Here is a 16,598-nt window from a genome sequence, read left to right as displayed (position 1 = left end):
ATCCTATCCTGTGTGATACTGACTGCTGAGCAGTGTATCTAATCCTATCCTGTGTGATACTGGGCTCCCCCTGCAGTCTGTGTCAGAGGGTGGTCTGTGTTGGCACAGTAATAAATTGTGTTATTTCCAGCTTTACAGAAGGACGATAACACCATAGAAATGATAAGAATAATAGGACTCAGTTACCACAACTGTCTGCAAAGAAAACTGTTGCTGATAGCAGCCAATCACAGCTCGTTTTTCATCTTTGAAACAGCTCTGGGACAGCGTGGCGAGTTTTGAGTGGCGACTTTTGTGTTTCGACTTTTGTGTGGCGAGGTTGGTGTATGTGTGGTGAAATGTGTGCTGAGGGTGGTATATGTGTGGAAGCACGTGGTAGTGTGTGGCGCATTATGTGTGTGTTCATATCCCCGTGTGTGGTGAGTATCCCATGTCAGGGCCCCACCTTAGCAACTGCACGGTATATACTCTTTGGCGCCATCGCTCTCATTCTTTAAGTCCCCCTTGTACACATCTGGCAGCTGTCAATTTGCCTCCAACACTTTTCCTTTCACTTTTTCCCCATTATGTAGATAGGGTCAAAATTGTTTGGTGAATTGGAAGGCGCGGGGTTAAAACTTTGCCTCACAACATAGCCTATGGCGCTCTCGGGGTCCAGACGTGTGACTGTGCCAAATTTTGTGGCTGTAGCTGCGACGGTGCGGATGCCAATCCCGGACATACACACATACACACAGACATTGAGCTTTATATATTAGATATACACATATTACGGTACTTAGTTGATATCATATACCTGTGTCATTTATAAGTCCTGCCACCAGGTGGCAGACTAAGATGTACTGGTGGCTCCCTTCAAAAATGCCCTATACATTTGGCAGTAATCCACTAATAAAAATTGTAAATGCACAAAATATATAAATATACTGTGTGTGTGTCTATACATATTATAGTTTATTTTTTTATTTAATATGTTAGTAAATTTACATTTAACGTTACAAAAACGTTGTAGCCTAATTTTAGGCGCATGTTCACATGTAGCAGTGAACATTTCCTACCACATCTGAATGTAGAGAGGAAACGAAATCTAAACTTGGAAATTTCTACTAACGAAACCTTAAAATTGAAGTTTGAAATGCAGAATTTTCTGTACAATCCTGAAATTATGCAGATTACAAAGGGGTTAATGCGCTGATCAGTTTCATCTTTTGCCTGGTGTCAGTCTGCAGACCCACCGACTTAGCTATGGGGTAGCACTTAGCAACTTTTGCCTTAGTGCAGAGGGGGGAGGCTCCTGCTGCAGCTCATTGTTTTGAACTAGAACGATTTGGCGGCATGTTGCAACATTGAATATAATGATTTCCTATTTTGTCACGTTGCAACCTGCGGCAGAGTCTCAAATGATTCCAAATGTGTCGGGTAACACGAGTCCCCGTGTAGCCCCAGCCTACAGCTGGAGGCTGGAAGGTGAGGAGGACGTGGGACATGGCTGACCTCCTGAGACACAGATGTCTTTATAGATTTATCAAGTTTTAATTGTAAAAGGAAACAAAATAGGATCAAAGAAAAAGAGGTCGTTAAAGGGGTTTGCCCAGCAAGCATTCCTGTAAACAAGACCTGTCAGCAACATTTCCATGACACAAGCAGAGGCAGTGCAGGATAAGGCAGTGGCAAAATCGGTTGCGCCGTAATTCGTCTTCCTTTTCCTCTGCATGTGAATTGGAGCACACGACCAGGTACAGTTACAAGGCACGGCTCCTCTTCTCTTTTCTCCACTCTTTTCATGCTTGATTAACGGTGAAGGCAAACTCTCTGCTCTATTACCTTACCTCTGCTCCTTGCCAAAATCGTGCATGCGCCGTTCTTATTTTAGCCTATGCAATTGCTTCTATGTGCCGCCCAAATCCTTAACCTTGTACTCGGTGGCATAAATTAAAGCTCACATGCCACAATGCAAGATCTCCAACACTTTCCCAAACTATCGCAGGCCTTTATTAGCAATAGTCTTTTCATATGGACAGAAGGGATCTTTTGGTCCCCCTTCCTGGGCTCCAGGGTCCGGTTGTGATTGCAACCCCTGTAGCTATTCTAGTGGAACTGGTCAAAAATAGGTTGGTTGGCGCGCATGCAAGATTTTGTCCAGTGAAACTCTCCACTGTCAATCAAGCAGCTGACAGTAAGAAGAGGAGCCATAGCCTGCACGTGTACCGATACTCCCACCAGCGCATATGGATAAAAAGATGAATTTTGCTGCAAAGGATCGTGATGAGCGCAAGTGCTCGAGTATGCACTGAGTACAGTGGGTGCTCAAGATGAGTGACATGTTCCGAGTCCCCGCAGCTGCATGTTTGCTGCTGTTACAGGCACCCAACATGTGGGGCTTGCCCATGTTTGTCAGGCAATCCCCACATGTATTGTGTCTGTCTAACAGCCGCGTTACATGCATTTGCTGGGACTCGAACATGTGACTTGTCTCGAGCACCCGCCATACTCGAGCACCCTAGGCAAACTCGAGTAACGGGCACTTGCGCGCATCATGATTGAAAAAGGTGTCATTGCAATTGTTGCACACGGCCCTATCCTATCACAAATGTTGCTGATCAGTTCCCTTTAAGAGCACTCAATGGCATATTAATATTCCTCTAATAATACCCTGGTGCACTCTGAGGATCAGCGCCTATTCTTAAGGATAAGAATCGCTCACAATAAGACATATCGCCCTCCTCGTGGATATCACATTCAGCCTTCCGATGCAAGGATCTCATTTTGTTCAGCTTCCCTGCCATTATAATCCAGCGGCCCGCAGAGAAGTACAATGGGCAGCAGCGAGGAACATTTAATTCCGGGGCCGGATGGCACTAACTAGTGTTTTGAATCAGCATTTGCGCGGTCCGCCGTGGGTTAGTGATTGGTTGCTAAGCTATGGTGAAACTGCCCGCGGCGAGCCGCTCAGAGAAGGTGTAGGTTAAAATCTCCAGCATGGAATAAAAATACCCAGCACAATAGGCAGGAACAGTGGAAGTGCAGAAAAGACTGTGTGATTGCGGCGTAATTGGCTTTATTGTCATCCATTGAGAAGGGTGTACGGATTGTTTAATTGAATTTGATTGCAGGGGAAACTAAAGGGAAAGAAAGAAACAGCTGGAGGCCAGGTTTATACTATCCCGTCCTAAAAGGAAATGTTCAAATGCGAGGTAAACATTCCGTACAAGCGCGGCTTTCTTCTATACACTTGTCCCACCCCTCCCCCATATTCTGAATTATGAATCATGGCTGCATTGTATTTTATTCTGAATACAAAATCATAACCTTCTCCCATCACATCCATTCACTGCCAACCAAGACGAAGGGATGTCGGGAGCGGGTCGAGGCTGGGAAATACGGTTCAGATTCATGCTTCATACATTCTTGGGATGTGAGGACGTCAATCATCCGTGAGGCGGCGAGCGATGATTGACAGCTCTGCAGATCTATAGTACTCAGTGGCTTTGTGTTTGTGACTGTGTTCAGTCATACAGGAAGTTGTACGTGTGGTTTTCTGATAATCTATTACTTGCAGCTCCTTTTTTTTTTCTTTTCTGTCCGGAAGTGGCACTGGCGCCATTCATGCCCATAAGCTATGTATGAGTTGTATCAAGTTGGATGAACACGTAGGTGGGCTGCGCTGCTGGAGTGAATCAATTCTTCAGAAAAGATGATGATGAAAGGGCTTTTTATTCACAACGCGTTTCAATGCCATAACGGCGATTTTTTTCAAGTGAAAAAAACAAATGTCACTACGTCTGAGTGTCTGCCTCCGGTAGGCACATGCGCCTAAAATTTCGTACGTCAGAGCGCACGTTCGCTCTGCCAGCACCATTAGGCTGAGTTCACACGTTACATTTTTTTCGCGTTTCCGCGGTGGTTTTATCCGCGCGATTTTGCCACGAAAACGAGAAAAATAAGCATTCCATGCATTCCTATGGGATTCCGCAATGCTGTGGTTTTTACCGCAGCGGAATCGCTTCGCAGTAAAAACCGCAGCATGCTCATTAATTTTGCGGAATCGCGGCGATCCCGCACCCATAGGAATGCATTGTTCCGCTTACTTCCCGCATGTGGCTGTGCACACCATGCGGAAAGTAAGCAGAACATTTGCGGATGGTACCCACGGTCCGGAGGAGAGGAGACTGTCCTCCGGGCTGTGGGTACCATATCCCTGTAAAAAATATAATTTAAAATAAAAAATATTGTTATTCTCACCTTCCGGCGTCCTGCGCAGCCTTCCCGCCTCTCTCCACGCTCTCGTTCCCAGTAATCCGTTGCAAAAATGCCCGCGATGGCGTCCGTTCTCGCGGGATCGCGAAGTCATTCGCGAGACGTCATCGCGAATTACTGCGAGACGTCGCGATCCCGCGAGAACGGACATCATCGCGGGCATTTTCGCAAAGGATTACTGGGAACGGCTGCGCGGGACGTCGGAAGGTAAGAATAACACCATTTTTTATTTTTTTTTACATTTTATCTTTTACTACTGATGCTGCATAGGCGGCCTCAGTAGTAAAAAGTTGGTCACACTTGTCAAACACTATGTTTGACGAGTGTGACCAACCCGTCAATCAGTTCTCCAAGCGATGCTGCAGATCGCTTGGAAAACGCTAGCATTTTGCAAGCTAATTACGCTTGCAAAATGCTAGTTTTTCCGCGGGAAAATCGCGGGAATTTAAAATGCGATTTTCCCGCGGAATGGAATTCCGGAATTCTCGCGGTAATTTCCGCGAGAGTTCCGGTACGTGTGCACATAGCCTAATAGTCTGTGGCCCCGCCAGCGCATACGTCCGAATCCCACTTTGCTGGAGGTTTGGACGCAAGCCCTGTAGGGCCTTGGAGGAAAGCGGCATGTGAAAGCCCCATTATGCTGCGAGCAGGGACTACTTCGCCTCGGTGGCATCGGAAAAGGGGGCCACTTAGGAAAATACTGTTAGGTGGAGGCTGCATTGTTAAATTTAAATAAAGTTATAAAGCCAGCTCACCGACTCAATAGGAGCGTGGAACACCATCCTGTAGTGGTCAATTTCCATGAAGAAAAGGAGAAAAAATCCAGCTCCAAGCGAAATTCAAATTTCCAAAGCTTTGATAAAGATCGCATGTAGCGATCGAAACGCGTCGCTTTATCGCTCCTGTGTGAGCTGATGCAGTCCTGGAGCTGATCTTTCTATTGTCCATGTTGGAATAAATTTTGGAAATTTGAATTTCGCTTGGAGCTGGATTTTTTCTCCTTTTCTTCATTGTTAAATTTAGACTGGGACTACACAGTAATTTTGTCCATGAAAGAGACAAATTCTCCCACATTGCGCCCCTGAATAAAGATGTACACTACACCATTAATATATAATTAGCCACCATGTGCAACCCACCTTTCAAAATACACATTGGGGGTGTGTGCACACATTGCGGATTCTGCTGCGGTGTACAGTACCGTTATAGTCAATGAAAAATGAAAAACGCACATGCTGCTGATTTTTCCACTTGGATTAGCTGCGGATTCAAATCTGCAGCATGTCAATTCTTTGCGCGGAATCCGCAGCGGTTTGACACCTGCTCCATTATAGAAATCTGCAGGTGTCAAAACACAGGGAAATCCACAGAAATTCTGCAGAAAATCCACAGGTAAAACGCAGGTCATTTTACCTGCGGATTTAGCAAAATCCGCACTGAAAAATCTGCAGGACAATCCGCACCGTGTGCACATAGCCTTATAATCAAGCACCGTGCCCCCGATTACCTATAAATAGCCACTTTCACTGGTCAATAAAAATATAAATTGGCCACTGTACCACCAGTTCATTACAAGTCCTTATCCAGCATCCCATGTCCATTCCCCCTCATTCATTGCAATTCCATGTCCACTCCCCCCTCATTCATTGCAATTCCATGTCCACTCCCCCCTGATTCATTGCAATTCCATGTCCGCTCCCCCCTAAGTCATTGTAATTAAATCTCCTCACTCCAACCTTCAACTCTAATTTGATACAATTACATGTTCCTCATCCCCTTCCAATTTATTACATTAATTTCTCTTTCCCATCCCCCAATTCATTACTCTATTACACCACCAATACATTACAATTCCATGTCCTCTTTTCCACCCCATCCCCACTAATTCATTGCAATTCATCCACTTCCCCTACGGGCCTTAGCTCCATTGCCTTAGTGATAACCCTGTCCCTTGCTGTGGGCCATAAGAAATTGCTTGAGGCCGTATATTTAATATCCTTAGTTTAAAGGGGTTGCCTGTGTGACTGCAGACTTATGAATCCCCACAGTGCACGCAGTGTGCGCTGCAGGAATTAGCCTGTTTCTGACCCGGAACTGGAGGGTATATATGCGATATACATACTCCTGGCCAGAGTGTGCAGCCTCGCTCTCCATACACTTGTATTGAGCTGCGCCCCAACTAGAGACGTGGCTGTGTAGTGGGCGTGGCCAAACATAGGGCGCAGCGTTGCGCCATACAAGTGTATGGACAGCGAGGCCACGCCCACTTTATAAAACATATGTAACCTCCAATGCCAGGTCAGAAATTGGTGAATTTGTGCGCTGGTGGGGGTTCATAAATCTGCAGTCACACAGAGTGCAGACTTATCAATTAGGACCGGACAACTCCTTTAGGCAGTGTCCACCTTTGTAGTCATCATTTCTTTTTCGATCCAATAAATAAAAAAGTAGGCGTCATAACAAAAAGTTTCCGTTAAAAATGTCCTATCATTTTCTTTATACAGCGCCAATGTAAACTGTATGTCTCCATAGCAACAGACAGCACAACATTCCGTCTAGTGAAATCCCGCATTCTTATTCTATATATCTGTGGTAACGTACGTTTGTTAGGTTAGTCACTAGAAGACCGAAGAAATTAAGCCAGATTGTGTAGGATTAGGGTGCAGACATCACCAGGACGCATGTCGCAATGGTCTCCAACTATTTGACTGTAGAGACTTTACTGGCGTAAGGCACCAAAGGCATTATAGGGTTATGCACACTAACACTCTATTCATTCTTTATGGCACCACCGGAGACCGTCAACATCTTTATAGTTAATTTTTTTAGCAGATTAGTATACTGGTGGCGATTTGTGGGTTAAAACCCTTTTAAAGATTTCCTTTAGCACCAATTGCAAAGTTGCTTCATCTAACAGACATTAAAGGGGTTGTCCAGCTTTACTCTACAGGTCTACCAGTCACTATATATGACTGCAGACTTGTGAATCCTCACATCGCATGCACTTTGTGCTGTGAGGATCCTTCGATGCCGGCTCTTTGACCACATGTATGTGATCTGCATATTTAAGGCCACAGTCCAACTAGTCGTGGTACAGTTGCATTCTAGTTGGCATGTATGCAAATCAAATACTTGCAGTCAGATGCCCGCCGCTCCTGGCGCTGGAGAATCCTCAGCACGCTGTGAACGCAAGTGACTGCAGACTTGTAGCCTAAGGCCGGGCAACCCCTTTAAGAAAATGGGAAAGAAACACCTCAAGTCCAGTTATTAGTAAGTCGCAGCCTGATGGATACGATGGCTGCACCAGTTCCTGACTCATAAGCAGCAAGTAAAGATCGCCAAGCCCAAGAATGAACACAGCTACTCTGCGGGTGACTGAGCACCTCCGGTCTGAAACCAGGGGCAAACTATCCATAAACTGTACAAAACTTATGAGCCATATATGGGAAGAAACAACTCCACGTCAAGCAAGTAGCCGAAATGTAGGGACAGCGGCTGCTTGTAAATTCCCGCTAGCAAAGTGGAGAGCAGACAATAAAGGATATAAGATGTGTTGTGGGGGAAATTTGACTTTATAAGGAGGTGTTATGAGGGTAAGGCTTCCATTTGCAACAAAACGTGCCTTTATGGGCTCGTTCAGTCGACCGTATGTCATTCTAAGGAGCTGTGCACATGTCCGTTTTTTTTCCTCGGATCGACTCGCAGCATGCATGATTTGCCTCCGAGAATCTGATGGCGCTCACCCATTCAACTCTATGGGTCCACGGAAAAAATTGGCCGCACTGATTTTTACAGACTGATACTATAGAGAAAGCGGAGAAACTTGTTTCTTTTTTCTGAAAAAAATGCATCCCACTCTGGTCAAAGTGAGATTAGCATAATTGGATCGATTTTCTCAGATGTGAAAAAGGTCGTTTGCACCTGCCCTATGCTGCAGTGATAAAAGGGGAATATCTATCTCAGGCACTGATGGCATTGATTTTCCATCTGTCCCATCTGTCAAGTTTTTGATTGATTCCGTCTATACAAATGCTGCAAAGAATGCATAAGACCGGATTATAGTGTTGGGGATCTGCAGGAAAGCAGGTACCGTAGACAGAAAGGCTTGATGACATGCTAGAAAAAATAGGGGTGATTACTTCATGGATACACTAAGCACAATGTAAAACAAATCTGTTTTTTGGAAAGTTACCTATTGTTTCAATATGTTTTTATAATGTGTTTTTTTTACCTCTTCCTGTCCTACATTGAAAAGCACCTAAAGAAGCACTTCACCTCCTCCTCCCATCAAAGTTTTCATCCTCTTAATATATTGCAGTCATCATATTACATTGTACTGTGTTCTTACAATTGCTCATTTTGCCCTTCTACTCATTTAATTCTTCTCTTTTCGGTGCTTATGTAGAAACAGGAAGTCTCTTGTCCCTGCATTTATCATTCCCCTCTTCAACTTTTGATCCAGCTGCTTCCGCCTCCCCCTGCTAGAGACTTTTGCAGTGATGACTCATGCAGGGAAAATTCCCTCTAGACATTAGCGAGCACTAAAATGCTCGGATGCTTGTTACTCGAACTGAGCAATTCCTAATGTTCAAATGCTCGTTTTGAGTAACGAGTAAAATGGAAATCAATGGGAAATCCAAGCATTTTTCAGGCAGACTCTACAAAGAGGTCTGGGGGCAGTGAAAATGTTAAAATGGATGGGAAAAGTGCTGAATGGAAGGAGAACAGCATGGGGAAGCCCTCTGGAAGCATCTCTGACTCCCAGATCACTTCTGAGAATACAGTAATGGTGTCACACTTTTACTCCACTGTAAGGACTGACAATAAAATTCCAAATCAACAAGAAATTGGAGTTTACATGAAAAAATGTTAAGAATTATTCTTTCCTGTATAATGACTTTTACATAAGGCAAAATGTAAAAATGATTTTTTTTAATAAACTTGCCTCTGCACCATGATACTTTTTCTGAGGTCACTGCAGTTAATTTGCTGTAACCTCAGCAGTAACCTCAATGACGTCACCACTAGTCACTGATGCTGCACTCGCAGCAGCTCATTCACCAGTGGTACTCAACCTGGACGGTAGCATGTTGGTACCATCCAAGTTGGAAACTATTTATCCCTGAGACATGGATTGCGGCATGGGACAGAACGATGGACAGGTGAGGGATATTGTTGTTTATTATTTTTATTCTTTTTCAGGAGACAATAGCATCTATGGAATGGGCGATGATGTGCGTATGTTTTAATTAAGATTAATTAAAGGAGCCTGCGTCATTCTTTCAATTGAAGGACTTTATTCTGGGTGTGTGTGTTTTTATACAATATGACTATGGGGTTAGTAATGGGGGCGTCTTATTGATGCCTCTTCATTACTAACCTCTGGGCTTGATGTTACCTGAAATACAAAGGTGACATCAACACCCCCAACTATTACCCCACTTGCCACCGCTACAGGGCAAGTGGGAAGAGCGAGGCTAAGTGCCAGAATTGGCATATCTTGAGATGCGCCTTTTCTTGGGCGTCAGAAAGCTGATGTTTTTAGCCGGGGGGCAAAATCCATGGCCCCTTCCTAGGTTATTAATATCAGCCTGCAGCTGTCTGCCTAGCCTTTGCTGGTTATTAATTATAGGGGAACCCTACGTCATTCTTTTGGGGGGTCCCCCACTTTAATAGCCAGTAAAGGTTAATTATACAGCTGTGAGCTGATATTAATAGCCTGGGAAGCTCCATGGGTATTACCCCCTTCCCAGGCTATAAACATCTGCCGTCAGCTTTCCCTCTGCTGTTTAAGAAAGTTATGCAGGAGCCCACGCCATTTTTTTCAGAAAAATAATCTTTTAATAAATACTGTACATGTACAGTAAGTTGCACACACACTGTACTAATTGTATATGTGACTAACATCTACATATTTATGTATTCTATGTGTATATATCTATTCTATTTATTCTATTCCAACCTGTTACGCTGTGGTTTTACTGTACGTGGCAGATGAATTGCCGCCTTTTTGAAGGACATCATCAGTGAGTAAAAATCGGACAGCACTCGCATGATCCGAGTGTTGTGGGATTTTTTTCTCGCACCCATTGACTTCTATTGCCAGATATGATCCGATTTCTGATTACAATTGCAGCATGCTGCAATTGTTTTCCAGTTCGATCGTGATACGATCCGAGCTGGTAAAAAAATGCAGATAAACACACAATGATAGAATAACCTTGGTCCGAATGCAATGCGATTTTCATTCGGATTGCATTTGTCCAATTTCATCGCAAGTGGGAATGAGCCCTAACATTTGATGTGGACATGTGTGGATTAATTGCAGCATTTCCATACACGGGAACATGGCTTCAATGGCTTAGCAGCACAGCACCACTGCCACTCCAATCAAACCTTTCCATGCCTTGTTCATGACACTGATGTGGACTCCCACATATTGAAAGGGTTAGGCTGGAGTCACACACAACGTAGAAAAATACGGACCGTATTGTACGGCCGTAATACGCATAAATGGTCCCTAAATAGTGCTCCGCGTGTCATCCGTTGTCACGGTGTGGCCGCGTATTTTTCCCATGTAAGCATCCGTATGTAATCCGTATGTAATCCGTATGCCGAGAATTTCTCGCAGGCTTGCAAAATGGACATATAATGGAGCCCAATGACAGGTTAAAACCCAAACGAAAGAATAGATATAGACACATATATATATATATATATAGTCTATGTATATATATATATCTATTCTATGTGTCTATATCTATTCTTTTGTTTCTTTATTAAACCTGTCATTTACTGTATCTCGCACAGAATTGCCAGCTTTTCTAAAGGACAACGGGTGCGTATTTCGGTGCGTATTTCTCGCAAGTCACACGTGTGGTCCGGGTGTCATGCGTTTTTTTTTTACACACGCATAGAATTGCATTGGCGTACTACGGTCGTAGTACGCTGACAATCGCAGTATGCTGCGATTGGCTCGGCCCGTAAAAAATACGCCAGAAAAATACGGCTGATGGGAGCTGCCCCATAGAGAATCATTGGTCCGTGTGCAATGCATTTTTTTAACACCTTTCACTCGTCCGTATTCCTCTCTAGTGTGACGCCGGCCTTATTCACATCCTAGCAAGCTATCTGCTATCCTCAGGATAGGGAATAACCTGCTGATTGCTGGGGATCCTGTATTGGAAAACTCAATGATCGCAAGAATGGGGCTCTGAAGTGCCAAACTGGAACAGAGCAGTGTGCAAGCATGCGCGACTACCACTACATTCTGATGGAGCATGTCAGAGCCCTGTTCCCAGTGGTGGAACCCCAGCAATCGGCAAGTTTTCACCTATGCTGCAAGTTAGTAGATAACTTAATAAGATGGGAATAACCCTTTACTATTTATCACCTATTCAGCGGTTTGGTTATGAATATTTGGGGGTAGACTACTCCTTTAACATATGCTCCCAAAGCGCATTTTTGCACTTTGGTTATAAAACATTTTGAACTATTGGGTTTTTATAGGCCTTTCGCTTCCTGGCACATTCATCTCTGATGTGATCTGTGGTCATAAATCAGCTGGGTGCAGCTAAAAAAAAAAGAAAAAAAGACAGATGAGAGTTAGAAATGTTCGAATTAGCTGACTGGCGCAATCTTACGTAACTCTTTTTTTTTACAGCCAGCATTAGAAAGTGCAACACAGAAAATGAAGACGGAAAGTTCTGCAAAATTTAAACCTATTACAAAGATAATTTTTAACCCCCCCAAAAAATTATCCCCTAAGGTGGACAATCCCCCCAAAAATGTCTGCACCATGCTACATGTTCTAACCCACCCCTGCAAGGCTCACCCTTATTCCCTGCACAACTATGAGCTCTAGTAAAAATCACCATATAGCAAAAAGTAATGTCCAAGTTCAATTTTTATTAACTTTATCAGAGGTGAAGTGCTGAGTTTTAGAGAACTCTTCTTATATAATCATTGCTGTTCTCATTTCCCTTGATGTGCGCCTGCAGCAAATTCCCCAGAGATAGCCTGCACAGACAGGTATATTGCATTTCATAATGTCCCTGGGTTAATCCGAGGGCAGGTGAACAATTGCTCTGTATCTTTTGTTGACGAGTAATTTCATCAAACGGCCTCTGTCTTCCCACCCAGGCCGGCTCGGTGGCTTACCTATGATCACATTTCAGCTTTGAGGAATCGACCGCCGCTTAGCTTAAAGTACTGTATGTAACAGGTCACCTTACCTAAGACCATGGACTAAGCAAGATTACCTGCGGCTCATGAAAAATGACCTAATTGTCTGTGTCAGATAGAAAAGCCTGTGGGCTCAGCCATTTGATTAGAAGTAAGTGGTGTGGTTTGGTAGCTGTGCATACGACTTACTAAGTATATCGCTTCTTATGGAACTTTATTTTTTTGGACTTTTGTGCGCTGCTTGACACAATACACAATCCAGTTATATTAGGAGATCAATCATTTATTCACATTTAATCCCAACGCGTTTCGAAGTGGAAAACACTTCTTCTTCAGGGAATGACAAATATTAACAAAATGCTGTTGTTCAGAGGTTAAATACTTACCGCCTTTGAAAACTGGCACCAAAACGACTTACTAAGGATTTATCTCTTGTCTTGTATAAATAAAATAGATATAATACATAGTAACTTATTACAAGCATCCCTTAACGATAAGTCGATCACAATTTGCTTCCCATGCTGAGATCCCAATGATCAGCTCTAATCTGTAGGGAAACTTAAGCCCCCGTTACACACTGCAATATCGCTAGCAATATCGCTGTAAAGTCACCGATTTTGTGACGTTACAGCGATATTACTAGCGATATCACTGCATGTGATACTTACCTCCGACCGGCTCCCCCGCTGGTTATCGCTGATCGCGCGAGAAGCTGCTGGACCATTCCTCGTCGGCCACTTCCTGCGGCGCTTCCTGCTGTGACGACGAGCGACGCGTGGAGCCGGGCGGGAGGACGCAGGATCGCCGCGTCTGACAGGTAAGTAGCGATCCCCGTCCCCAGCGATGTCGCTGGTGAGATCTGCCTGAGTGGCAGCTCACTACCGACCACCTAGCGATTCACCAGCGATCCTGACCGCGTCATATCGCTGGTCGGGATCGCTGGTGAGTCGCTAGGTGTAACGGTACCCTTAGTAGTAAGCGTTCAATATCACTGCAGCACTCCAACAGGAGAAAGAAAGCATTACACTGTGCCCACTGGCTCTTAGGTCTCAATTTTCACAAGACTTACATTAAAGTCTACGAGAGCTGTTGATTTTACAGCAAAATGGCAGCTCTAAAATAATCACACACCAGCAATTGTATTTTTTCCCATGATTTGACTGAGAACTGCTGTAGCACAATACATATGATATATGGATGAAAATATTGGGTCAACTTCACATTACACCTACAGGAGCTTTTATGATGTCCCATTTTAATTCTTTAGGAATTAAAAGAAATCTGTCACCCCCCCCCCGGGTTGTATATAACCTATTGGGGTGCGGTGGCTGGAATAAATCCCTGCCTCCAGCCTTCATTGTAATACTACCTCCCTCCCATGCACATAAGTCCACGCACCTGCGCCCTGCACTCCCTCCACAATCAGTACTTTTTCCTACCTTCTATACGCACTGCATTCAGGGACCTTCTGCGCAGGCTTCGGTGACTTCTGCACCAGTGACCTCCAACGTGAGCAATGATAAAGTGCTCTCCCCACTTCATCCCTGCATAGTCATTGCTAGGAACCATGTGTACATAGGCGCAGGCGCGGGGTTCCGGCGACAGAACTGACATGCATGGGAGGGGAGTAGTATTGCATTGAAAACAGGAGGCAGGGATCTCTTCCAGGCATTGTATGCCCCGGAGCCTGGAAGAAATCATTAGCATAAATGAAGAATATAACATTTCTCAAAAATAAGAACACTAATATGAAGCATACAGGTAAGACTAGTGGAACATTTCTATTACCTGTATGCCCAAATTAATGGGTCACATATGTCCCAAAGGGTGACAGATTCACTTTAATATGGAGTTGGTCTCTTTGCAGCTTTAACTGTTTTCACTCTTCTTGGAAGAATTTCTCCAAGATTATTGAGGTGTCCATGAGATTTTTTTTCCTATTCATCCAGAAGATGGGCCGTCAAATAGCACGGTGCTGCAACTATTACAGGATCAATATATTTCAAACGGGCAAATCCAAACAATGAGCACAGAATGATGCTACTCTATGTATAGCCTCCCTGGCCTCTACTAAACTACTGAACAGGCCACACAGCTGCCGTGTTCTGTCTATTGAAGCCTACACCAGGCCCTGACATGTGCACAAATGGGAACAAACTCACAGTAACGTTGGGAACTTAGGTCCAGTCCCGGGGGCCCGCAACAGTCTTGAATGGTGGTACGCACGTCTGTCTGGCAGATCCGTGAAACGTAGTCTTCTCCTTGCTTCAGGGTCCTGGAGGTGCTTCTGGAAACTGTGAAATCCCTTTCTCGGTCTCTTCATAGCTTCTCAAAATAGCGCAGGACAGCCACCTTTGCTACACTCGAAGAGTCTGTTCAATTTTACAAGTCCACTAAGTCTCATACTGTGCGACCTTTTTACACAGTTCTATGCACATCAGCTCTCTGCAGTAGCTTCCAGCTCACACCCCCTCACAGGCTCAACTCCTCCCCTCCTCTGCCTCAGGCAGTTTATTAACACAGTCCTTTACAGGGGGAGCAGATCATTCCATCACACCAGACAAGGGGGTTGTAGTGTGTTTCTTAAGGGCTTGTCACACTAAGCGATATTGCTAGCAATATCGCTATAACGTCACTGGTTTTTGTGACGTAGCAGCGATATTGCTAGCGATATCGCTATGTCTGATACTTACCTCCGACCGGCTCCCCCACTGATTATCGCTGATTGCGCGAGAACGTCCTGGACCATTTCTCGTCGTCAGCTTCCTGCCTGGCTTCCTGTGGCACCGACAAGCGACGCGTGGATGCGGGCGGGAGGACGTCTTCATCGCCTCGTCTGACAGGTAAGTAACGACCCCCGACCGCTGCTATGTCGCTGGTGAGATCTGCCTGTGTGGCAGCTCACTAGCGACCACTTAGCGATGCACCAGCAAACCTGACCGTGTCATATCGCTGGTCGGGATCACTGGTGCATCGCTAAGTGTGACAGTACCTTTACTGTCCATAAGAGCACCACCCCCTTACACTTGCATAATGACATTCTTTTGTCTGTGTCAGCCACTCCTTTGTGTACCCTATGTAACACTTGCTGAAATACAGTGACCAACACACTAGCACCAAGATATTAAGCAAAGATGCATCAGGGGGAGGTGCTGTATGTGAATGTGGTCTTTGAAGTACATCCTGCCTTAGGCACGTCAGTGGACAAGTGTGCTGAATAAAATAACAGAACAATACTTACCTTCTGGACTGGCACCATTTCTGAGCTCCGAGCACTGCATCCCCCAGAGATCTTGTGACATTGTTAATGTCACATGATTGCTGCAGCCTATCAACATCCGCTGACGGAAGCAGGGTACGTAGATTAAAAGAAGAAAATAGGAATCATTTTTCTCTGGCTGGTGCTTCCTCCCCCCCACTACCTGCCGCCCTAGGCTCTGGACCTCCTGTGCTTAATGGCAAATACAGCCCTGATTTACACTGGTCTGACTGTGGATTTTTTGTAGTTGCCAGGTCCTGAAGTCTAATGAGGAGCTAGTAAGATTTATAAAATATAAACTAAAACATGAACTTAATGTTGCAAAAAAAAAAAGTAAAGCAAAAACTGTTAGCATAAAACAATATAAAAGTCAAACAAACATGGAAAACAAAATGGAATGATTGTTCTTTTTTTTTTCGCTGTCAGTCTTCATTGTGTGAATACAACAGAACAACAATCCTTGTCCTGGAACACAACATACAATTGTTAAAACAGTCGCTGATCGCTGCGGGACTTACACTTTGTTATCCAGTGTAGGCAATTATGTTGCATCTGAATGTCAAATACTTGATCCAATTCTTTATTTCTCAAGTATGTGATTTCAAAAGGAGAATAACTAACACATAAAGAAATAAAATCGTGCATTGAATAGTTTTAATTTAATGGTCTTGAATATGTTACATTCACAGCCACAATGAGAATACTCCCCCATCAAGTATGAGATTGTGAGATGCTGTATAATCAGTCACAATATAATTTTAGCCTCTTCCCCAACATAAAGTATCGATGCTCAGCTGATATCACTCTCACTGTATTGTGAGAGTAAAGACCCAGTGGGTGTGTCTACAAACACCAAACAACCCTCCCATGAGCAGCTTTCTAAGTCTGTTTAGCCAAT

This window comes from Dendrobates tinctorius, unplaced genomic scaffold, assembly GCF_039654945.1.
Source record: "Dendrobates tinctorius isolate UK_male_01 unplaced genomic scaffold, ASM3965494v1 ptg000201l, whole genome shotgun sequence".
Lineage (NCBI taxonomy): Eukaryota > Metazoa > Chordata > Amphibia > Anura > Dendrobatidae > Dendrobates > Dendrobates tinctorius.
This window is presented reverse-complemented; position numbering follows the sequence as displayed.